At 49.4% G+C, this 23,666-nt stretch overlaps 2 protein-coding genes across 2 annotated transcripts in view; one reads left to right on the top strand and one right to left on the bottom strand.

The window, feature by feature from the left end:
- LOC141094354 (uncharacterized) overlaps positions 1–23,307 on the bottom strand; it is a 165,013-nt gene extending 141,706 nt beyond the window's left edge. The window contains exons 1-2 of the mRNA XM_073580192.1: positions 23,175–23,307; positions 7,113–7,251 (exon numbers count right to left, since the gene is read on the bottom strand). The gene's annotated coding sequence lies outside the window, so the exon portion shown is untranslated. The remainder of the gene's footprint in view (positions 1–7,112; positions 7,252–23,174) is intronic.
- The window catches only part of LOC141094351 (uncharacterized), a 336,208-nt gene continuing 335,805 nt past the window's right edge, over positions 23,264–23,666 (top strand). Inside the window, 1 exon segment of the mRNA XM_073580189.1 lies at positions 23,264–23,399. The gene's annotated coding sequence lies outside the window, so the exon portion shown is untranslated.

Genomic DNA, 23,666 nt, shown 5'->3' with positions numbered 1-23,666 from the left:
TGGCATTTTTTCTTTTTTATTGTCCCTGTATGTTGAGGGAGTCTGACAGCACACATTTTACACTTGTGGCTGGTCCTCATAGGGTCAGAGACCTTTTCTCCCCATATTAGAGAGGTATGCTACTCCATTTTAGTAAATAAATGCTGGATAGCCTGGGCCGACGCCTGCTACTTACAGTAGGAGGGGGTACGCTGGGCTCCGCCAACGCAGAGAGAGAGAGGGCTTGTCACCGTCCATGCCTCCTTCAGTCAGTGTCAGACAGGTGTCTTACCTGGTGATCTCCTCTCCCGGACCATGAAAGATCGAGGGTCCAGCGTTGTTTGTGCACCTCCTCCTCCCTTTAGCCCAATGGGGGGAGAACCACATGAGGATGCCCCAGAATGTGACCGCCGGTCCCAGGAGTAACGCACTCCCCAGCGCACACGTGCGCTCCACTGTGGAACGCAAAGGGACAGACCAGAAGTGACGCACGCCCCTAAACAACGCGAGACTCAGTGGAAAGCCCAGTAACGCCCGAAGTGGAGGAAAGCCACCTCCGGCCAGTGTGAGCCCCCAAGGAAGTGGCAGCACAGAGGAAGCCGGGGAGCTATCTGGAGGCACCCGGCGCGCACATCACTGCCTCGCTTTACCCCCGAAGGAGGCGCAGGAGAGGCGGGAGAGTCCCGAGTCCCATCAATCAGGCGGAGATGGGAGCAGACACCAGAGGAGGAGAGCAAGGCCCCCGACCTCGGCTGCCCGGCATCTGACATGTATCCCAGCTGGTACTGGACGTGGGGTGCCCCCGATAGACGGCCACGGCAGCACCATTGTAGACCTCTTCATGCCCCATAGGGGACAGGAAAACACTGGTGGTTGCAGGAAGGGGAGGGGTATTTAACCTCTTTGTGTTCCTGTCCCCTATTAGGGCAGGGAAGACATCCTCCGATTTAGCTGTCGTGGAAGGTGACTGGAGAAATATTAACTACAAGAGAGGCATATTGGATCCTGAAATTGGACACACGTTTTCCCAAGAGGAATGAACTCAAGATACGATTTGTTTTACATCTATTGAAGCTGTTTCGCTAAGTGTTGTGTTTCTCACATGTTCATGCATATCCTAGTAACTGTTAAGTGGTTGTGATCGGTTGCTTGTCTCTATTTAATGTGACCATTGTGTTATCTGTGTATCCTATGATTAAGGGTGCGTTTTTTGCACCAGAAACGTGTCAGGATTTGCATGGTTTTTAATTACGGCTTGAGTGCCGAATAAAGTTTTTTTAATCTTCATTTTGGTGTGCCACATCCTCCTTTTTGCTCCTATGTTAGATACAGATGTTTGTCCCACAAGCCTTAGTTATTCCAAGACTTGGTGTCTATTGACACCTTGGAGTCTAGTAGTTTAATTCACCATCCCTTATTTTGTAGTGGTTTATTTCTCCAACTCTAGGTGTTTGGTAGTTTATTTTTTCAACCCCTGTTGTCTAGTAGTTTAGTTCTCCATCCTCTGCTGTGTAGTGGTTTACTTCTCCATCCCAAAGCACCCTGCAAGCCTTTGGGGATTCCAGCTCCACTCCCAGTCTGTCCCCACAGCTACCCAGTGCCTAATCAACAAGTTGTAATGACCCCTGGCCATGTTTGCTTGTGCGGGTGTCAGTAGTGAAATGCAGCCTGGCAGACATTGATTTTTTTCAAGGAACTACTAAAGTTGTCTGTGACATGCTCGTGTAGCACCGGCACAGTTTTTTTACATAAGTAATGGCGACTAGGCAGTTGGTACTGTGTGACTGTGATGGCCATCAGCTTTTGGAAAGTGACTGCATACACCAGGCGGGAAAGCAGCATTTCCATGGCAAACGGATTGGAGATGGTGAAGTTCAAGCTGTTAGCTATGCCATGTGTAGGAGGAAACAATCTTTCACGTGACCACAACTGCGGGACCAAGGGCTGGCTGCATTATGGATGGAGGGTGGAGTATGGAGAACATGACAAACTGCTGGACTATGAATGAGGTGCAGACGGAGATGTTATGGTGGATTGAGAAAGATGTGTTTAGTGTTTGAGAGCTGTCAAAAACAGCAGGCATGTCCACTTCCGTAACAACTGATGGGCTGTCACCCACAGCAACTGTAATGAGTAAACAAGTGGAGGTTCTGAGGTCGGAGACTTGTGTGAGAACACAGCACATCAAAGGAGGAAGAAGCAGCAGATGCGGTTTATGGGGGCGGACCGTGGGTGGCGAGGCACACAAGGCCACATTTAAGCACAGTGAATTTCCCAGTCTAATGCATGTTGATCGCTTATGTGTCGGTTCATGCATGCAGTAGTCAATATATTGCAATTTTTGCCTCTACTGAGATTTATTTTTAATAAGTTGGCAGATAACCTGCAGTTGGGTCTTAAAAAAGGCCCAGGTTAGGCAACCATTTCCATCCACACAAACTGCACACCTGCCACCATTGCTGGCCACAACCAGAGTTGTGACTGAGGAGGCAGTGCTTCTCGTGGTTGCATCACTCGTATATCTGTGGTTCCCCACAGTCAGTTGGGGAACACATGCTCTTTCTGGCCCTCATCTACAAGGTGTAGATGAGTGCGTCCCACAAGCTCTGTGTCTCAAGGTAACCCTGGACTCCGATCTCGCCTTCAAAATACATATCCATGCCATTCCCCCTTCCTGCAGACTACAACTCAAAAATATTTCCCGGATCCGTACATTCCTTAATCAAGAATCTGCAAAAACCCTAGTCCATGCATCCATGCATTCATCATCTCCTCTCTCGACTACTGCAGGCTGCAGCTTTGTGTTCTCCCTTCTATCAGTCTTGTACCCTTCCAACCCATCCTAAACTCTGCTGCCCGACTAATCCATGCATCACACCACTATTCCCTGGCCTCTCTCCTCTTTCAATCCCTACACTGGCTCCCCATTACCCAGAGACTCTAGATCAAAACCCTAACCATGCCATACAAAGCTATTCAAAACCTGTGTCCTCCATACATTGTGACCTAGTCTTCCAGTACTGACCTGCAGGCAACCTCTGCTCCTCCTAAGATCTCCTTCTCTACTCTCCTCTTATTTCCTATTCCCAAAATCACATACAAGATTTCTCCTGCTCATCCCCTACTCTCGAAATCTCTCCGAACAATACCATGCTATTGCCTACTGTAGTAACCTTAAAAAGGAACCTGAAGATCCACCTCTACCAACAAGCCTACGACCTGCAGTAACCATCTCTACACCATACCGCTGCACAAGCAGCTCTATCCTCACTTATTGTATCCTCACTCAGCCCTTGTAGACGGTGATCCCTCACGGGGAATGTCCTCTCTCCTTCTGTATCAGTCGGTGACTTGTATTGTTTTTATTATGTACACCCCTTTACACATAAATGGTGCTATAACAAATAATACTGCTGAGCGGCTGCCAAAGAAAGGGAGTGGAGTAGCCCATCCAGTAACAGAAGTTGTCAAAATGCTGCACAATTATACTATTCCTACTGTGGGAAATTGATGCCACTTTGGGCATGTGTGACAATAATTTTCTGAAATGTGGAGACTCCCAAGTTGGGTCTCCTTCATGTGTGCTGCCTGAATTTGGCAAAGCTCTTAGAGCACCAGGCCTTCACCTGTCACTCATCCACCTGTTCCTGATCAATGTTTCAGATTGAAATGCTGCTCCAAGCTCTGCTCCAGGCATCCATGCTGCACAATTATACTATCTGTACTTTGGGTCAATTGGTGACACTTTTCCTGGTGTCTGCCCCTAAATTCAGCTGTTTGGTTTGGCCTCTCACTGAATTCAATGAAGTTCGGGTATGTTTGTCAAATCGTTTGGCGAACATTGGGAGGTTAGATGAACCAAACCTTGAAAGGTTCGCTCATCTCTAAAGGGGAGCAACTGTTGAGAGACGCGGCCTCCTCTGTAGCGTCTGTGTGATTCCTTATTTAGATGAAGAACAAATGACAGAAAAAACAAAGGCGAATCCTGACAGAGGATAATGGAGTCTCCAGCACCAACCTCCACCCGCAGAGTCGCACTCCACATAGAGAATGGAGCCTCCAGCACCGACCTCCACCCGCACGCCACATAGAGAATAATGAAGCCTCCAGCACCGACCTCCACCCGCAGAGACGCACTCCACATAGAGAATAATGGAGCCTCCAGCACAGACCTCCACCCGCAGAGCCGCACTCCACATAGAGAATAATGGGGCCTCCAGCACAGACCTCCACCCGCAGAGCCGCACTCCACATAGAGAATAATGGGGCCTTCAGCACCGACCTCCACCCGCAGAGCCGCATTCCACATAGAGAATAATGGAGCCTCCAGCACCGACCTCCACCCGCAGAGCCGCACTCCACAGAGAATAATGGAGCCTCCAGCACCGACCTCCACCCGCAGAGCCGCACTCCACATAGAGAATAATGGGGCCTCCAGCACAGACCTCCACCCGCAGAGCCGCACTCCACATAGAGAATAATGGAGCCTCCAGCACTGACCTCCACCCGAAGAGCCGCACTCCACATGACTGCTCTGTGCGCACAGGACCTGTGATAAGGTCACAGGAGGGGAGAAGTCAGGGGTCACATGATCAGGGGCCTCAGTGTATGCCGGACTCTGCTGTGCTGGATGAGGGGAAGTTTGTGTGTGGGGTCAAGAGGGGTGTACAGTGTTGATGTGGCAGAGCCATGTGTGTACGAGTTGTACGGAAGGGAGCCGCGTGTGCACGACATTGGAGGATGTACATGAAGAATAATCCATGATCTTCTAGTCCTGCTTTGTGTTGGGTATGGGGACCTTATCTGGTGGTGATATGTGGGTGCAGGTCTTGCATTTCATACTGTTACAAGGTACTGATACAATGTACAAGGTGCAATGCAGGGACAGACATCGGGGAAACTAAACAAAAACTACAAACAAGGATGAATCTGCATAGACATACGATAAATAATGAGCTGGAGCCGCCTGTTGGAATACACTTCTCTAGACCTGGGCACAGTATGGCAGATCTAAAAGCCCTAATATTGAAAGGTCATTTTAATAGTGACAGAGAAAGAAAAATCTGGGAGTTCAGATTTATAAATATGTTTCAATCTCTAACAATTGGACTCAATTTGACACCTGGATTCATGACTCATTACATGGACACAGTTCACACCTCCACAAGAAGGTCTTCAGATGTCTAATAGAACACTTCCACCTCATCTACGTGTATAGCAAAAGCCTCAATGTGATTTCCTTGGCCTGTCTCTAGCTAGCATCATTTCATGTCCTTGTATAATTCCTATATAAAAGTCGCCATCTCTTCTCAGTAATTGCCTGATGAAGGGGCCTTCTGAGCCTTGAAAGCTTACAAATATAATTTCTCTGGTTAGCTAATAAAGGTATCACTCCTTGAATACTTTTCTCAATTTTTTGGGGACATAAGTATTTACATCGATTTTCTGGCTAACACGGTACCACAATATTATTTTGTATTGAACATCTTAATTGATGTAAAAAGACAAATCCACGAGACACATTCATTCCTGCACTGAGTTAGTCAAAGGTCGTCATAAATTTATACTCCCAGACCCTCCCGTCTCTCTGAGATTTGAAATTACCTTTTAAAACAAGTAATTTAATGTCCATGATGCTATGACTGGGGATACAAAAATGTTTTGCTACAGTTAACTGTGTACCTCTAGTAGTTATCATAATCCAGTCGAGTTTGTTTTCTGCTGTCTTGTCTTTGGACTGGTCATGCAGGGGTTAATCCCCTCTGCCTCGTTCTGGAGCTGGCTAGGCTATTTCAGTCCTCTGCAGCCTGCGGGCCAGCGTCAGCTATACTGCAAGCTTCCAAGCTAATGCCTCTGACCTGTATTCCTTTAGTGTTCATTCTGCCCCTGATTACCTGGACTTGTATATTACTTGGCTTGATTTCTGGATTCTGTTTCTGGTTTTTCCGTTTCTGATACCACGCTTTCCAACTGGCTTTTGACCCTCTGGCTGGTACCCTGACTACAGCTTACGCCTTACATTTCTGATACCACGTTTCTGGTAGGTCCGAACTTCTTGCTCGTCCCTGACTACACACTTGCTGTCTCCCTTGGTACTTCTGCTCCTGACAGTTGCTGAGTTTGGCTAGTCTGACCACTCTTTTGTTACCAGTGACACCTGTGCTGTTGCTCTGTGTTACTATGCTGTGTGTGTGCGTGCAACCTCTCTTCCCACACCAGCACCCCCTGGTGGAGGTTGCACTGTACTGCACTGCAGCAGCACATTACAGTAGTCACCTACAATCTAAATCTGGAGGTGCTAAGGGGAGCTGCACAAAAATTACAACCTTTACTACAAAAAGATGCACGATTACAATCCATATTTCCAGACCCCCCACTACTGTGTTTTAGGCAGCACCCAAATTTAAGAAACATCATTGTCAGAAGCTCCCTGTCCTCTCCAACAGCTACAGGAACCTTTCCTTGCAACCAGAAAAAAAGTAAGACATGACCATTTATAATGACCACGGACAAGATAAAGATCCTCAACTCACATCAGGACTACAAGATCCCAGGTGCTTTCAGCTGCACCACATCTAACGGGGGGTACTTAATTATTTGTACTAAATGTCCAAATGGGAGTCTGTATGTGGGGGGGGAGACCGGGCAAAAGCTGAGAACAAGGATGAATTCTCATCGCCACAAAATAAGAGAAAGAAAGGTTTTGCTACAGGTAGGTCCATTTTGTATCCCCGGTCATAGCATCATGGTATCAACCACTGAGGACTCTCAAATTCTAAATATTTTTCTATCTATCGGCTGACACGGTACAAAGATATATATCTTTCCTGGATCAAGGTTTTGGATGTGCTTTGTTTTTGTCTTATTGACCTTTGTACTGTCCTGGTCATCCATAATGGTTTCTTTTTATTCCTGGACATTTTATTACCAGAGGGTGTAAGGTTTTTGCAGGATTCTAGTAGTATTTCCTTAAAAATGCCCCATTTATGTTCGGTATCCCCAGTTACCATGACGTTGTCCCAATTTATACGATTACGCTCTTCCCTTAATTTGTTACAATTATCTTTCTTAAAGTTCCAGGTTTTGGCATTTGCCTTTTTGAATGTTTGATTGAAAATGACATTGAAACTTACCATGTTATGGTCACTGCTCACAAATGCTCCCTGACCTGTAGATCTGAAATTGTATCTGGTCTATGTGACAGAACCAGATCCAGCGAATCACCTCCCCTGGTCAGTTCATCAGCCAGCTGAGAGAGGTCATTGTCCTGAGCTGTGGACAAGAAATTGTAGCTTTTAGCACAGTCAGAAGAGTCTATGTCCCATTGAATGTCTGGACAGTTAAAATCCCCCATTATAAGAACCCTATTACTGTTTGCTGCTCCTTCTCTACCTGTTCCTCTATATTAGGAGGCTTGTAGCAGACTCCAGTTAGCAGCTTTCCATTATTACCATCCCCACGTACAGTTACACATAGTGACTCTACATTGCTGTAACTCCCCCAATGTCTTCTTTCAGCACAGGTTTAAATGCGGATTTTATGAAGATGCACACCCCTCCACCTTTTTTTTTTTTAATCTTTCCTGTCCTTTCTAAGGGTGGTTACACATTAGCGTTTCAGGGCGCAGCGACGGCCTGCGCATGGCCGCCAAGCCCCGCCCCTGCTGCGCCTCCTCCGGTAGCTCCGCCTACGGGCGCATGACGCTGCATGAGTCCCCTATCTTTATCACTGGGGACGCAGGCCGTGCGCAGTATGCGTTTGGCGGCGCATGCGTCCTTTTGACGGTGCGCCGACCAGCGCCAAACGCAACCTGTTGCAATTTGGTTGCGCTCGGCGCACCATCAAAAGGACGCATGCGCTGCCAAAGGCATACTGCGCACGGCCTGCGTCACCAGAGATAAAGATAGGGGACTCATGCAGCGTCATGCGCCCGTAGGCGGAGCTACCGGAGGAGGCGCAGCAGGGGCGGGGCTTAGCGGCAGCCGTGTGCAGGCCGTCGCTGCACCCTGAAACGCTAATGTGAAACCACCCTAAATGTAGTATAACCCTCTATGATTGTTACCCAGCCATGGCTCTCGTCAAGCCAGGTTTCCGTAATGCCCACCACTGGGGGCACCGTGGAGGTGGATGCTTCTGACTGGCCATTGGGAGCCATCCATTCTCTCTCGAACTGGAGAGAAGGCTCTGTTACATCTTTGCGCTTTCTTTTCCCGTAGGCTTACCCTTGCAGAGCAGAACAACAATGTGGGAAATAAGGAACTTCTAGAGATTATTGCAGCCTTTAAGGAATGGAGGCATCATCTGCATGGGGCCGCACAACAGATCATAGTGCTGACCGATCATCGCAATTTAGAATTCCTCAGATCTTCTAAACGTCTGTCACCACGTCAGGCTCGGTGGAAAGCTGATGCTTTGTCCCAAATTCATTCTGCGGATTCTGTACTTGGGTCCCTGCCCAAGACCATTTTATCAGATGCCAACTTCATTGGAATAATCCATGATCCAGACCTGTGGATGGAGATTAAGGAGGCCTATGATGGTGATTTATCTCCTGCTAACCCGCCTGTGGATAGCAATCTTGTCCTTAAGGGAGGCTTGGGGTTTCATGACCGATATATCTACATTCCTGAGACTGTCCATCTGCAGATCCTCAAGTTGGTACATGACTCCAAGTTGGATGGTCATTGGGGGAGGTACAGAAGACAAGAATTCTTGAGCTGATTTTTCTGGTGGTCAACGTGCCTAAAGGATACGAAGGACTATGTTCTCTCTTGCGAACTATGTGCTCATTATAAGACTCCTCGTGCTTCTCCTACCGATCTACGTCAACCACTACCGGTTCCATCTCGTCCGTAGGGCTCAATCTCTATGGACTTCATTGTGGATATTCCTACTTCTGGTGGCTTGAATATGATCCTAGTGGTGCTTGATCATCTGACTAAGGCTGCTCATTTTGTTCCTTGTGCCAGCCTTCCCTCGGCTAAGGAGACTGTGAACTTGGTGATACAGAATATTTTTCAGCTGCATGGGGTCCCAGATGTAGTTCTCTCTGACCGAGGAGTACAATTCACCTCAGATTCTGGAAGGGGTTTCATTCGGCGCTTAATATTAATGTTCGTCTTTCTTCTGCACATCACCCTCAGACAAATGGCCAGACCAAGCGAACCAATCAGTCTTTGGAGCAATATCTACTATGCTACGTCTGCATCTTCAGGACGATTGGTTGGAACTACTTCCTTTAGCGGAATTCTCCTACAATAATTCTCAGAATGCCTCCACTATGGTAACGCCTTTCTTTGCTAATCTAGGTTAGAATCATAGATCATCCGAGCATCTTTCCTACATCTCCGTTGGATGTTCCAGTTCCGGCAGTGGAGGAGAGGTTGACTGCTTTGAGGGAGAATCTAGAAGTCCTTAAAGAAACATTAAATTCAGCTCAGGAACATTACAAGAGATCGGCTGAAAGATTCCAGAAGCTAGCACCGATGTACAAGGTAGGAGACTCAGTGTGGTTATCCACTAAGAATCTAAGACTGAACATTCCTTCACAGAAACTGGGACAGAAGTTCATAAGTCCTTTCAAGATCACCAGTGTTGTTAAACCCGGTCCCGTACCTCTGCGGGGTCCCCATCGGGACTCCCGCTCTGTGCCGGCCCCATGCAGTCCTGCTGCAGCCTCTGCTGCTCCACGGGGTCCCCGTTGGGACTCCCGCTCTGTGCTGGCCCCACGCTGCCCTGCTGAAGCCTCTACTTCCTCACTTTCCCCTGCTTCCTGGCACGTGGCCAGCAGGTCCCCGAGTAGAGTGCATAGGGCGCGAGAGCCCAGTCTCTTAAAGAGACAGAGCGCATTTTTCAAAAAGTACTTCTGACCAATGGTGTGTTAGTAATTACTATTTCTAGCCTCTCCGTCATAGGGAGGGTGCCGCAGAAACAAGTATCTTCTGTTGCTAGCTTCTGGTTCTGCTGCCTGTTGTACTTGTGCGCCTGCAGTGTTCTGCCAAGTATTCCGCTTATACTGTTTGTCTCCGCAGACTGTCTGTTAGCTGTTACCCGGCTGTCCAAGAATACATCTGTACCGTCTACGCCAGTTCCGTCCCGCTCCGTCACTCATTCATCCGAACCACTTGACAACGCCTGTGCCAGCTTTTACACATGTATAGGGAACCCGTCGGTCAGCTTGACCATTTCTGTTAACCCTGTTTATCCATCTGTCCCACTGGGACTGCTGCCACGTGTCCTGGGTCTGACTGGAGGTAGCACCGGTTTCCTCCAGACACTTCATTCTGACCCTGTTCGAGGGGACTTACTACGGGTGTCTGAGGCTCACTTAGTCACGCCCCTATGGAGCCCCCGGACAGTGGTCACGAGGTTCCACAAATATTGCAATAAACAATGAATGTGAACTTCACAACCTGTGCCTCCATTTGTTACAGGAATCGTGAGTTCTGTGGCCTGCCGTCTTAAGCTGCCGAGAACTATGAAGGTCCACCCAGTATTTCATGTCTCTATTTTGAAGTCTGTCTCTCCTAATAGTTTTCAGGGATGAATTGTGCCGCCTCCATGATCCATACTGGTAGATGGGCAGGAGAAATTCTTGGTGGAGGAAATCATTGATTCCAGGATTCCAAAATCTTATAAGATGGCAAGGATATTCACCTGAGGAGGACTCTTGGGAACCCGTTGCTGACATCTGTGCCCTGCAGAAGATCACTCAGTTCCATCAAAAATACCCTGAGAAACCAGGTCCGTTGTCGTCCTTTGGCCGCTGTTAAGGAGGGAGTAATGTCAGGACCAGGGCTACCACTAGGAAATTCAGGGCCCCATACTGTCGAAATTTTGGGGCCCCCTTGAAACTCCACCCAGCTCCGCCTCCATCATTCGAACCTTCCACTTTTGGAAAAACTCCTGCACCACATCCTCACCAATCACACATTAACACCATATCACATATATAGCCATCAGCCTTTGTTTTGACCAAAAGATTTTTTCAGCCGCCACGATGAAAAGGTAGACTGTTTTCGCAGCTTCTGACGTAGCTTCTGACTTCTAGCCAGTCAGAAGCTGTGCTTACAAGATGGCACCCTAAGACCGGATTGGTGCTGAAAATTGATGAAAATATCGGAAGGTGTGTACGAGAGGGAATTAGGTTTAAAGGGACCCTGTCAGCACAGAATGACTGTTCAATCAGGTACAGGCGCTTGGTGCTTCACGGCGGCCAATCATTTACATTCTCCTTCCCACCTGCTTGTTCTCCCTCTATCTTCATCCCTTTTTCTTTAATTGACAGCTCTGGCTTCATAGAGCCAGAGAAGAGGGGAGAGAGAGGGAAACCAAGCAGGTGGGAAGGTGTATTTCAATGATTGGCCGCTTCTGTACTTAGTTGAACAGTCATTCTGTGCTGACAGAGCTCCTTTAACCCCTTCCTGACATCAGACGTACTATCCCGTCCATGGGACCCGGGACCCTATGCCCATGGACGGGATAGTACGTCTACCGCGATCAGCGGCGCCCACGTGGTGAGCGCCGCTGATCACGGCCGGGTGTCAACTGATTATCACAGCTGACACCCGGCACAATGTGTCAGGGTCGGTCACGGACCGCCCCCGACACGTTAACCCCTTGCACACCGCGATCAAACATGATCGCGGTGTACCGGGGGTTAAAGGGAAGCATCGGCAGAGAGGGGGCTCCCTCCGTGCTTCCCTGAGCCCCCCACGGCAGCGCAATGTGCAGCGCTGCTGCCGGGGGCTCCTTTCCTGCAGGCCCCCGAATCCAAGATGGCGACGGGGGCCTTCGGGGGCCTGCAGGAAGCTGGCTTCCTCAGTGCCTGCAAAGCGCAGGCATGAGGAAGCCTTGTGCACTGCCTGTGACAGATCGCTGATCTGTCACAGTGATCTGTGATGTGACAGATCAGCGATCTGTCACAGAACAGTGATGTCCCACCTGGGACTATTTAATAAAGTAAAAAAAAATAAAAAAAAAAGTGTTAAAATAATTTTTTTTAAAAATCGCCAAATAAATTACAAAAAAAAATATATATATTCCCCCAAATAAATCCATTTTTTGAAAATAAAAAAACAAAAAAAAACAATAAAAGTACACATATTAGGTATCGCCGCGTCCATAACGACCCGCCCTATAAAACTGTCCCATTAGTTAACCCCTTTAGCGAACCCCTTAAAAAATAAAAATAAAAAACGAAGCAAAAAATAATGATTTATTATCATACCGCCAAACAAAAACTGTAATAACGCGCGATCAAAAAGACGCATATAAATATCCATGGTACCGCTGAAAACGTCATCTTGTCCCGCAAAAAACGAGCAGCCACACAGCATCATCAGCGAAAAAATAAAAAAAGTTATAGCTCGCAGAATAAAGCGATGCAAAAATAATTATTTTTTATATAAAATAGTTTTCATTGCATAAAACTGACAAAACATTAAAAAAAAGACCTAAATGAGGTATCGCTGTAATCGTACTGACCCGAAGAATAAAACCACTTTATCAATTTTACTGCACGCGGAACGGTGTAAACGCACCCCCCAAAAGAAATTCATGAAATGCTGGTTTTTGTTCATTCTGCGTCTCAAAAATCGGAATAAAAAGCGATCAAAAAATGTCACGTGCCCGAAAATGGTACCAATAAAAACGTCAACTCGTCCCGCAAAGAATAAGACCTCACATGACTCAGTGGGTCAAAATACGGAAAAATTATAGCTCTCAATATGTGGTGATGCAAAAACTATTTTTATAATAAAAAGCGTCTTTTAGCGTGCGACAGCCGCCAAACATAAAAACCGTCATAAATAGTAAATCAAACCCCCCGTTATCACCCCCTTAGTTAGGGAGAAATAATAAAATAAAAAAAGTGTATTTATTTCCATTTTTCCATTACGGTTAGGGCTAGGGCTAGGGTTAGGGCTAGGGTCAGGGCTAGGGTTAGGGCTAGGGCTAGGGTTGAGATTAGGGTTAGGGGTGTGTTGGGGTTCGGGTTGGAGTTAGAATTGGGGGTTTCCACTGTTTGGGCACATCAGGTGCTCTCCAAATGCAACATGGCGTCTGATTTCAATTCCAGCCAATTCTGAGTTGAAAAAGTCAAATGGTGCTCCTTCCCTTCCAAGTTCTGACATGCGCCCAAACAGTTTTTTACCCCCACATGTAGGGTATCAGCCTACTCAGGACAAATTGCAAAACAATTTTTGGGGTCCAATTTCTCCTGTTACCCTTAGGAAAATAAAAAATTGGGGGAAAAAAATATCATTTTTGTGGAAAAAAAATGATTTTTTTATTTTCATGTCCGAGCGTTATAAACTTCTGTGAAGCACTTGGGGGTTCAAAGTGCTCACCACACATCTAGATAAGTTCCGTGGGGGGTCTAGTGTCCAAAATGGGGTCACTTGTGGGGAGTTTCAATAGTTTAGGTACATCAGGGGCTCTCCAAACGCACATGACACCCGCAGACCATTCCATCAAAGTCTGCATTCCAAAACGTCACTGCTTCCCTTCCGAGCCCCGACGTGTGTCCATACAGTAGTTTTCTCCCACATATGGGGCGTCAGCGTACTCAGGACAAATTGGACAACAACTTTTGGGGTTCAATTTCTCCTGTTACCCTTGGGAAAATAAAAAAATTGGGGACTAATTGATCATGTTTGTGGAAAAAAGCCGGATTACTTACCGGTAATGCTCTTTTAATGAGTCCACGACAGCACCCACTTGGAGAGAGGGATCTGCCCATAGGAACAGGAAACCTACAGAGATAAAAGAGGGCGGTCCACCTCTCCCCCTCAGTTGGATTTCAGAGTACCAGGAGGACCGCCAAATATTAGGCCATTATATTATCCAATTATTCTAAGTTATTAACTTCACAACTAAGAAGGTGTATATACAGTACATTATGTTAACTTCTAGGGAGGGTTAGTGAACGGGTGCTGTCGTGGACTCATTAAAAGAGCATTACCGGTAAGTAATCCGGCTTTTTACCCTTCGCCACGACAGCACCCACTTGGAGAGACTTTCAGAGACCTTCACCTGGGAGGGACCACCGTGCCGAGGACCGCTCTACCAAAGGCTAGGTCAGATGAGCATGATAAATCAAGCCTATAGTGATTATAAAAAGTAGAGGGTGTAGACCAGGTTGCCGCCTTACATATAGATTCGATTGCGACGTCTCCCCTTTCTGCCCAAGAGGAAGCCATAGCTCTGGCTGAATGTGCTCTGATACCCACCGGAGGATTCTCATTGCTCTCTGAGTATGCCAGCCCAATCGCATCTCTGATCCATCGAGACAGGATACCCCTTGTGACTTCACATCCCTTCTTTTGGCCCTGAAAAGAGACAAATAGAGCCCTACTCTTCCTCCAGCTGCTAGACCTTTCAATGTATTGTAATACTGCTCTTCTAACGTCTAGTGTATGGAATCTTTCTTCCTCTGGAGTAGAAGGGTTACTAAAAAATGAAGGGAGATGGATTTCTTGTGACCTATGAAACTTCCCTGCTACTTTTGGTAAGTATGAGGGATCTGGTTTTAGTATTAGCTGATCCTGTAACGTCACTAAAAAAGGGGGTTCTATTGAAAGTGCCTGTATGTCACTAACTCTTCTGGCTGAGGTTAGTGCAACTAGCAGTGCTGTTTTGAAGGATAGGTGTTTAAGGGAAATTGAATCTAAGGGTTCAAAAGGCGGACGTGTTAAGGCCTCCAGAACCAGGTTCAGATCCCAAGGAGGAACTCTAGGTATGTGTACTGGCTCGCTCCGCTCACATGCCGAGATGAATCTGCTTATCCATTTATTGCCTGCCACATTATAGCTATAGAGGGCCCCTAGAGCTGACACCTGAACTTTTAGTGTGTTGACAGCTAGCCCTAATTCCTTTCCTTTCTGTAGGAATTCTAGGATCGCCGTAATCGGGATTTCTCCAGACTCAGGCCTTGTGTGGGACTCTAGGAATTTTCTCCATATTCTGGTATAAATTCTTGTCGTTGTTATTTTCCGACTTTGTAGGAGTGTATTGACTAGTCCCTCCGAGAACCCTCTTGATCTCAACATTTCCCTTTCACGTTCCAGGCAGTCAAGTGGAGACTGTCCACTTGAGGATGGAAAAAAGGTCCCTGTGAGAGGAGCCTGGGGGTTGAGGGAAGCACCCACGGATCTGTTACTGACATCGCTTGCAGGCATGAAAACCAAGGCCTCCTGGTCCAGAATGGTGCTATTAGGATTATTCGTGCTTCCTCTGCTCTGATTTTCCTGATCACCTGCGATAGTAGTATGATTGGTGGGAACGCATATGCCAGTTTGAATTGCCACGGGGCCTGGAGGGCATCCAGAATTTCCGGACTGTCTGACACATTTAGAGAGGCGAACCTTCGCACTTGCCTGTTTTTTCTGGTGGCGAAGAGGTCTATTTGGGGAAGACCCCAAAGCGACACGATGTGTGTGAATATTCCCCGGCTTAGACACCACTCCCCTTGCCGCAGTGTATGGTGGCTTAGGAAATCTGCCTCCACGTTGTCTCTTCCCCTTATGTGGAGGGCTGAGAGAGACAACAAATGTTCTTCTGCTAGGGATAAAATTCTTCTTGCGGAAGACATTAAGGTGACCGATCGAGTTCCGCCTTGTCTGTTCAGATAAGCGACTACGGTGGTGTTGTCCGAAAGGATTCTCACGTCCTCCCCTTGTAACTGTGGAAGAAAATGAAATAATGCATGATAAACTGCCTTTAGTTCTTTTAAATTTGACGAATCCTTATCTTCGCCTATATCCCATAGGCCTTGGGCAAAGTTATTCCCCATATGGGCTCCCCATCCTGTGGGGCTAGCGTCCATGATAATTATACGGGAGGGTGTTATAACCCAAGGTAAATACTCGTGGTGCGATGGAAATGCCGAATGGCATGGCCGTGAACTGGAGATGCTGTATCTTGCCATCGAGAAGGACCGCCACTCTGAGGTATTTCTGATATCTGGAATGGATGGGAATATGATAATAAGCATCCTTCAGATCCAAGCCTGCCATCATACAATTGGGGAAGAGGAGCTTAATCGTGGATCTTATGGATTCCATCTTAAATTTATGATTTATTATGAATGAATTTAATTTTTTCAAGTTGATTATTGTCCGGAATGATCCGTCTGGTTTAGATATCAGAAAGAGAGGGGAGTAAAATCCTCTCCCTTCTTGCCCCTTAGGCACATGGACCAAAACTTTTTTGTCCAGTAAATTCCGAATCTCAGCTTCCAGGGCCTGCTGTTGGATTGGTGAGCTGAAGGATGTTATAATCAAAGAATTACGGGGTACATGATGGAATCCTATTTTTAACCCATCTCTGATAATGCCTAGGACCCAAGGGCTAGCCGTAATTTTCTACCATTCTCGGAAAAAATTTTTTAGTCTCCCTTCTACTGGAGGGACTGGCTCCTCAGTTCCTGTCCCTGCGGAAGGAGGATCCCCTAAACATGGCACCTTTGCCTTTTCCTTCCTTTGTGGCCCAGCGGTTTTGATTCTCCGCTGATCTTCCCCGGCCGAAGGGTCTTCTCCTAAACGCCCTCCTATAAAATGGGAGAGGAGGGTTAGGGAATCCTTTTTTCCTTTCTTTTGCCTTCGTAAGGATTTCATCTAAGGCTCTTCCAAATAAGAACTCACCCTCGCAAGGAATGGTACACAGTTTTGCTTTGGACTGAGTGTCACCTCTCCAGCTTTTAAGCCACAGGCTACGCCTGGCGTTATTAGCCAACCCCGCTGTTCTGGCTGCCATACGTAAGGAATCAGCCGAAGCATCCGCTATATATGCTGCTGCACCGCGGATTAGTGGTATGGCGGCTCGTAGTTTGTCTCTAGGGATCTTCTGGTCTATTTGCTGGTCTAGTTGATCGATCCAGACCAGCATAGAACGAGCTGTGCAGGTACTAGCTATTGCCGGTTTAAATGTGCCGGTAGCTGCTTCCCATGCCCTCTTCAAAGAGGCGTCAGCTTTGCGGTCAAGCGGGTCTTTTAAAATGCCCGTGTCCTCCACTGGTAAGACCGTTTGCTTTGAGGCGGAGGCCACTGCCGCATCTACCTTTGGGACCTTACCCCATGTCGACAACTCTTCGTCGTCAAAGGGGTACCTTCTTTTTGAGGTTGAGGGAAGATACCCTCTCTGGTCCTGTCTCTCCCATTCTTTCTTAACCAGCGCTTTTATTGCTGGAATAACTGGAAAAACTCTCCTCTTTTTGTCCGTCAGACCTGCAAACATGATTTCTTGAGTCGTCTGTGGCTCCTTTGTGTCCGTGCATCCCATTGTATTCCTCACGGATTTAACTAGATTATCCATATGATCTAAAGGAAAACAGCAACGGCCCTCCATCTCTGAGGAGGATGCTGATGTTGATGCGCTGGAACTATCTGAGACTACTTCGCCTTCATCGGTGTCTACAACCGCTGGTTTGGTAGTTTCGATATTGGAGGGCCTGCTCTGGTTTAGGGCCTGTAGTTCTTCCCTAATTATGGCCCTTATGTCTACGGCTGATGCCTGTTTTGCCGTCTCATTAATGCATTTTTTGCACAGCCTTTTTGTTTAAGATTCCGGTAACGGACGTGCACACAGGGCGCACTCTTTATTTTTTGATTTTTCCTTCCTCTTTGTCTGAGATATGATGACGGCAGGGGAGAAGAGTAGAGAGAGAGAGAGACATTTTATCAGCTTGATAGGCAGAGCGACGTCCACTCACCCAGAGAAGCTGTAGGTACCGGCTCAGGAGGCTGTGAAGGGGGATTGTTGGCGTGGCTTCTGTGGCTACGATCCGAGGATCCTCGTCTTGCATGGTCCTTGGTCGCTGCTGCGTCGCCTGCCTGGGGATGCGTGTCCTGCCTTGGTGAAGACATGATTGCACGCCATATCCCTGTGCCCCAGGCCTTTTGTAAGCCCCTTCATACCTGGTACCTCCCCCTCCAGGTGCGCCTACTTGGGGCTCATTAGTATGCGCTTCAGCGCTGACACTAGCCGCTTGCGCCTGCAGATTGAATCGCTCTCTTTTTTTTTTTTTTTTTTCTCCTGGAGGGGGCGGGGAGCGCCTCTATGCCTGCGGTGCCGCCCATCCGCGCGTGCGCTCTGAGCCGAGGAACCTAAGGTAACCCGGAAGTTCCTCCTTACCACATCCTGCCGCGCTGCATGTGCGTCCTCCTGGACGCTGAAGCCTTCTAGGAACGCCGGAGGCTGCCGTTTCCTCCGGTTCCTGCGCCCCCACATGGACCGGAATGGATCCTCCTGCCCGGTGTCATGTTATCACAGAAAGACCCCGGTCGGCACCACCCGGTACCAGTGTCTCTGCACTCCATACCAGCCGAGGAGGGAGCCGGATTCCAGCACTCGCCCGTCGCTGCCTCTGGACCGGAACCCCTGCCGTTCTCGCAGACACTGCACAGGCGGTTCCTTGGCCCAGGTAAGTTGTAGCGTATCCTGCGGTTCCCCTTCGGAACAGGAAACCAACTGAGGGGGAGAGGTGGACTGCCCTCTTTTATCTCTGTAGGTTTCCTGTTCCTATGGGCGGATCCCTCTCTCCAAGTGGGTGCTGTCGTGGCGAAGGGTAAAAATACGATTTTTTTATTTTCATGCCCGGGCATTATAAACTTCTGTGAAGCCCTTGGGGGTTCAAAGTGCTCACCTCACATCTAGATACGTTCCTTAGGGGGTCTAGTTTTCAAAATGGGGTCATTTGTGGGGGGTTTCCACTGTTTAGGTACATCAGGGGTTTTCCAATCGCGACATGGTGTCCGATCTCAATTCCAGCCAAAAACGTCAAATGGCGCTGCTTCCCTTCCGAGCTCTGCCATGCGCCCAAATAGTGGTTTACCTCCACATGTGGGGTATCAGCGTACTCAGGACAAATTGCACAATAACTTTTAGGGTCCTGTTACCCTTGGAAAAATAAGAATTGAGGGTGAAAAGATCATTTTTGTGGAAAAAATATGATTTTTTAATTGTACGGCTTTATGTTATAAACTTCTGTGAAGCCCTTGGGGGTTCAAAGTTCTCACCACACATCTAGATAAGTTCCTTGGGGGGTGTCAAGTCTAGTTTCCAAAATCGGGCCACTTGTGGGGGGTTTCCACTGTTTAGGTACATCAGGGACTCTCCAAACGTGACATGGCGTCCGATCAGAATTCTTGACAATTTTGCATTGAAAAAGTCAAACGGCGCTCCTTCCATTCTGAGCTCTGCCATGCGCCAAAACAGTGGTTCCCCCCCACATATCAGGTATCAGCGTACTCAGGACAAATTGCACAATATCTTTTGCAGTCCAATTTCTCCTGTTACCCTTGGTAAAATAAAAAAAATTGAACCTGAATTATTTTTTTTGTGAAAAAAAGTTAGATGTTCATTTTTTTTTTAAATATTAAAAAAAATTCCTGTGACGCACCTAAAGGGTTAATAAACTTCTTGAATGTGGTTTTGAGCACCTTAAGGGGTGCAGTTTTTAGAATGGTGTCACTTTTGGGTATTTTCTATCATATAGATCCCTCAAAGCGGCTTCAAATGTGATGTGGTCCTAAAAATAAAATGGTGTTGTAAAAATGAGAAATCGCTGGTCAACTTTTAACCCTTTTAACTTTCTAACAAAAAAAAATTTTGGTTCCAAAATTGTGCTGATGTAAAGTAAACATGTGGGAAATGTTAGTTATCAAGTTTTTTGGGTGCCATATCTCTGTGATTTAAGGGCATAAAAATTCAAAGTTGGAAAATTACGAAATTTTAAAAATTTTCCGTTTTTCTCACAAATAAACGCAAGTTATTTGAATGAAATTTTACCACTAACATGAAGTACAATATGTCATGAGAAAACAATGTCAGAATCACCGGGATCCATGGAAGCGTTCCAGAGTTATGACCTCATAAAGGTACAGTGGTCAGAATTGTAAAAATTGGCCCGGTCATGAACGTGCAAACCACCCTTGGGGGTGAAGGGGTTAAAGCACCATTCCAGTGGTGAAACAAAAACCAAAAACGCTGGAGTGGGTCTTAATATGGCTACAGTGCCCAAATGTTTTACACCCTGTGGCTGAATTTTTCAAAACCAGTTTAAGACTAAAGTGATTGTTACCTGGACTAAAAATATTACTATACACCTATATAAAACACACAAACACAGTATCTCTAATACATGCCGGTAGATAAAGTCTATACTGTATATAATACATACCTGCCTGTACTATACAGTGTGTTTATATAAACTTTGCTCTTATATATTATATGTAGGGATTTATTGCACCCATCTCTCTATAGTGCACACGTCCAGCATAACCAGTAATGACTGGAGGCTGCCCTGACAGATTACAGGCAGTGATTAGAGACTGTTCTCGGAGCTCCGGGGCCGGTCGCTGCTGTGTGTGGCTGAGAGACGTGATCCTGCAGTGACCAGCACGGAGCTCCGGGACCACAGGGAGTAAATCACCGCTGAATGAGCCTTAGGCTGGGTTCACATTGCGTTAGGGGCATCCGTTAAACAGATGTGCTAACGCAGATGTCATTTTTGACATCTTTTGTGACCTAGTGCTAATGCACGGCAGCATTTCGTTACCATGCGTTAGCCCATACAGGTCTTGTGCGCTAGACCCGACGCACCCGAAAACGCTGCAGACCGCGCTCGAGGGTGCGTCCTGAAGTAACGCATCATCGCTGACGCATGCCGATTTTGACATGGGTTAGAATGCTTTACTATTATTGCGGGCAATGGGGGCGTTAACACTTCCGTTACATAGCGTTAGTGCCGCTACATAACGGATGCCGTCAGCGCATTAAACACAACGCAATGTGAACCCAGGCATAAAGGAGTTGGCTGGTCTAAATCCACAAGCCTGAAGTCCCTCTATGGGTCAGCTATGTGACTGTAGACCTGCGAATCCTCAAAGTGTACGCACTGTGCGCTGTGAGGATTTGCCAGTCTGAGCCGGGAACAGCAGTCACGGGGCTACAGGGGTGTAACATGCAGACTCCCGGCCAGAATTCAGCTAGAGGAACTGTTGGTGAATATCAGTCTGCACTTGGACCGCAGTGCATGGACCGGCCGCGGGTCTCCAGACCTGAACCCCGCAGCATGTATGAGGCTGGGAGATCAGCGCTCAGTCCATACACTGCAGTGTGAGCGCAGATCCCACTTGTAATAATCATTCCCTCCCCCCTTTCACACTCCAGCCAAAACGTATAAGCTACTGGGTGATCCTGAGCTGCTGCCTGATGCTGTAATGGGGCATTTGGTTTTGCAGCAGCGCTCAGGGTCATCCAGTAGCTTATAAATTCTTGTTGGGATGGGGGACGGCATTATTATATCAAACAATCACGTACTGAAAAGGTGGACAAATTAACACATGGACTTAAGTTAGCTACTCACACAGCCTGTCAAAAAGAATCTCCCTGCGGGCTGCAGACTCCTCTCAGCAGCCTCTCCCTGTGGGACGCAGCCCCCAGTCCCCTCACTAACCTCCCCCTGTGGGACGCAGGCCCCCAGTCCCCTCACTAGTCTCCCCCTGTGGGACGCAGCCCCCCAGTCCCCTCACTAGCCTCCCCAGTCCCCTCACTAGCCTCCCCCTGTGGGACGCAGCCCCCCAGTCCCCTCACTAGCCTCCCCCTGTGGGACGCAGCCCCCCAGTCCCCTCACTAGCCTCCCCCTGTGGGACGCAGCCCCCCAGTCTCCTCACTAGCCTCCCCCCGTGGGACGCAGCCCCCAGTCTCCTCACTAGCCTCCCCCTGTAGGACGCAGCCCCCCAGTCCCCTCACTAGCCTCCCCAGTCCCCTCACTAGCCTCCCCCTGTGGGACGCAGGCCCCCAGTCCCCCCACTAGCCTCCCCCCGTGGGACGCAGCCCCCCCAGTCCCCTCACTAGCCTCCCCCCGTGGGACGCAGCCCCCCAGTCCCCTCACTAGCCTCCCCCTGTGGGACGCAGCCCCCCAGTCCCCCTCACTAGCCTCCCCCTGTAGGACGCAGCCCCCCAGTCCCCCTCACTAGCCTCCCCCTGTAGGACGCAGCCCCCCAGTCCCCTCACTAGCCTCCCCCTGTGAGACGCAGCCCCCCCACTAGCCTCCCCCTGTAGGACGCAGCCCCCCCACTAGCCTCCCCTGTAGGACGCAGCCCCCCAGTCCCCTCACTAGCCTCCCCCTGTGGGACGCAGCCCCCCCAGTCCCCTCACCAGCCTCCCCCTGTGGGACGCAGCCCCCCAGTCCCCTCACTAGCCTCCCCCTGTGGGACGCAGCCCCCCAGTCCCCTCACTAGCCTCCCCCTGTGGGACGCAGCCCCCCAGTCCCCTCACTAGCCTCCCCCTGTGGGACGCAGCCCCCCAGTCCCCTCACTAGCCTCCCCCTGTGGGACGCAGCCCCCCAGTCCCCTCACTAGCCTCCCCCTGTGGGACGCAGCCCCCCAGTCCCCTCACTATCCTCCCCCTGTGGGACGCAGCCCCCCAGTCCCCCTCACTAGCCTCCCCCTGTGGGACGCAGCCCCCCAGTCCCCTCACTAGCCTCCCCCTGTGGGACGCAGCCTCCCAGTCCCCTCACTATCCTCCCCCGTAGGACGCAGCCCCCCAGTCCCCTCACTAGCCCCCCCAGTCCCCTCACTAGCCTCCCCCTGTGGGACGCAGCCCCCCAGTCCCCTCACTAGCCCCCCCAGTCCCCTCACTAGCCTCCCCCTGTGGGACGCAGCCCCCCAGTCCCCTCACTATTCTCCCCCTGTGGGACGCAGCCCCCCAGTCCCCCTCACTAGCCTCCCCCTGTGGGACGCAGCCCCCCAGTCCCCTCACTAGCCTTCCCCTGTGGGACGCAGCCCCCCAGTCCCCTCACTAGCCTCCCCCTGTGGGACGCAGCCCCCCAGTCCCCTCACTAGCCCCCCCAGTCCCCTCACTAGCCTCCCCCTGTGGGACGCAGCCCCCCAGTCCCCTCACTAGCCTCCCCCTGTAGGACGCAGCCCCCCAGTCCCCTCACTAGCCTTCCCCTGTGGGACGCAGCCCCCCAGTCCCCTCACTAGCCTCCCCCTGTGGGACGCAGCCCCCCAGTCCCCTCACTAGCCCCCCCAGTCCCCTCACTAGCCCCCCCAGTCCCCTCACTAGCCTCCCCCTGTAGGACGCAGCCCCCCAGTCCCCTCACTAGCCTCCCCTTGTGGGACGCAGCCCCCCAGTCCCCTCATTTCTCTCCCCTCAGCAGGCACAGGCTGTCAGACCCAGTCTCCTCTCACCTGTTGCGGTCTCCTCACATAGTGACCACTGACAACAACACCGGACACTGTACAATGCCTAGACTGTATGGGCTCCTTCCAGATGTGACGTCATTTCCGGGGGCGTGTCACACCGGAGGGGGCGTGTTCTGACAGCAAAGGCAGGAAGAGAAGACGCCATTACACGTTTGTCTGTCTGGGCTGCAGTTAGGACCTGGAAGGAGCCCACACAGTCTAGGCTCAACCGTGAGTGGACTGGGGGGCTGCGTCCCACAGGGGGAGACTAGTGAGGGGACTGGGGGGCTGCGTCCCACGGGGGGAGGCTAGTGGGGGGACTGGGGGGCTGCGTCCCACAGGGGGAGGCTAGTGAGGGGACTGGGGGGCTGTGTCCCACGGGGGGAGGCTAGTGAGGGGACTGGGGGGCTGCGTCCCACAGGGGGAGGCTAGTGAGGGGACTGGGGGGCTGCGTCCCACGGGGGGAGGCTAGTGAGGGGACTGGGGGGCTGCGTCCCA

The sequence above is a fragment of the Dendrobates tinctorius genome, unplaced genomic scaffold (genome assembly GCF_039654945.1).
Source record: "Dendrobates tinctorius isolate UK_male_01 unplaced genomic scaffold, ASM3965494v1 ptg000063l, whole genome shotgun sequence".
NCBI lineage: Eukaryota > Metazoa > Chordata > Amphibia > Anura > Dendrobatidae > Dendrobates > Dendrobates tinctorius.
This window is presented reverse-complemented; position numbering and strand designations above follow the sequence as displayed.